Source organism: Monodon monoceros, unplaced genomic scaffold (assembly GCF_005190385.1).
Source record: "Monodon monoceros isolate NGI ecotype Baffin Bay Population unplaced genomic scaffold, NGI_Narwhal_1 Super_Scaffold_5, whole genome shotgun sequence".
Taxonomy (NCBI): domain Eukaryota; kingdom Metazoa; phylum Chordata; class Mammalia; order Artiodactyla; family Monodontidae; genus Monodon; species Monodon monoceros.
In genome coordinates this window covers 89,021,451-89,022,820 of record NW_021703782.1, presented here as the reverse complement: position 1 = coordinate 89,022,820, position 1,370 = coordinate 89,021,451, and the positions used below count along the sequence as shown (strand labels likewise).

General features: G+C 34.9%; 1 pseudogene; it reads right to left on the bottom strand.

The window, feature by feature from the left end:
- Window positions 1-627: 627 nt before the first annotated feature.
- On the bottom strand, window positions 628-977 carry LOC114884477 (annotated as a pseudogene).
- Window positions 978-1,370: the final 393 nt, after the last annotated feature.

Below are 1,370 nucleotides of genomic sequence, written 5' to 3'. Positions count from 1 at the left end.
CTCAACCACTGCGCCACCAGGGAAGCCCTATTTTTAGTTTTTTAAGGAACCTCCATGGTGTTTTCCATAGTGCCTGCACCAATTTACATTCCTGACAACAATGTAGGAGGGTTCTTTTTTCTCCTTACTCATTTTGATTTCTCTACCTGGAGTTCCTTAGGCAGATAAACACTAGAGTTCTCACAGTCTACTACAGTAGTTCAGGGCTGTGTTTTTTTTTTCAGGGAATTTGTCCATTTCATCCAAGTTGGTGAATTTATTAGCATAGTTCATAATATTTTCTTATTCTTCTAATGTTAGTAGATCTGGTGATTTCCCCTCTTTCATTTTTGATGTTGGTAATTTGCGCCTTCACTTTCTTGATCAGTCTGAGTAGAGGTTTATCAGTTGTCTTTTTTTTTTTTCAAAGAAACAGCTTTTGGTTTCATGGATTTTCTTCTTTGTTTTTCTGGTTTTATTTCATAGATTTCTGCTCATATTTTTATGTCCTTCTGTTTGCTCTGACTTTATATTGCCTTTCTTTTTCTAGTTTCTTAAGGTGAATTCTCGTTAGAGCATTGATTTGAGACTATTCTACTCTTCTTAATATAAACTTTTTTTTTTTGAAGTTAACATAGCCTCAAGATTTTATTTCCTTTGTAATAAAACAAAAGGTGAAGCCCAGAACAGGATGATTTGGCCTTTTCTCTTGTTGTCTCTTCCTAGTTCATAATGCATGCATCTATTAATAGCTGGCATTCTTTTAGATGTGTAATAGGGCTTAAGCGTTCAAGCCTTAGCACAGTTTTCTTTGTAGTTTTAGCCTTTGCTGGAAAATCTGCCTAGCTTGCTCACCATAGCCACTCTACTTCCTGTGGTAACACTGCTTTCCCGGGACAGGCCTGAATCCTTGCCCTTCTTGTACTGTGTCATTTTGTGGGGTTGTGCTAGTCACACTTCTTATAGAAAGTCTAGTGGGTCTTAGGAATATTTACCATGTTTACTGGGGTACTAACACTATAAATTTTGAATGCTTTGAATTTCCCTGTAAACACTGATTTATCTATATCCCACAACTTTTCATGTGTTTTCATTTTCAATTCAAGTTTTTATAATTTATCATTTGACTTTGAGTGATTTAGAAGTGTGGGAAATTTTCCAAATATCTTTCTATTCTTGATTTCTAATTTAATTATATTGTGAATTCAAAGCATTAATTCAAAGTATTGAGAACATACTTCGTACAATTTCAGTTTTTTAAACTTTGTCGAGATTTGACTTATGACCCAGTATATTCTTGGCGACTATTTCATATTTACATATGACTAACTTATAGCCAACCCTTCGTATCCACGGTTCTTCTGTATCCAAGGTTCCACATCCATGGATTC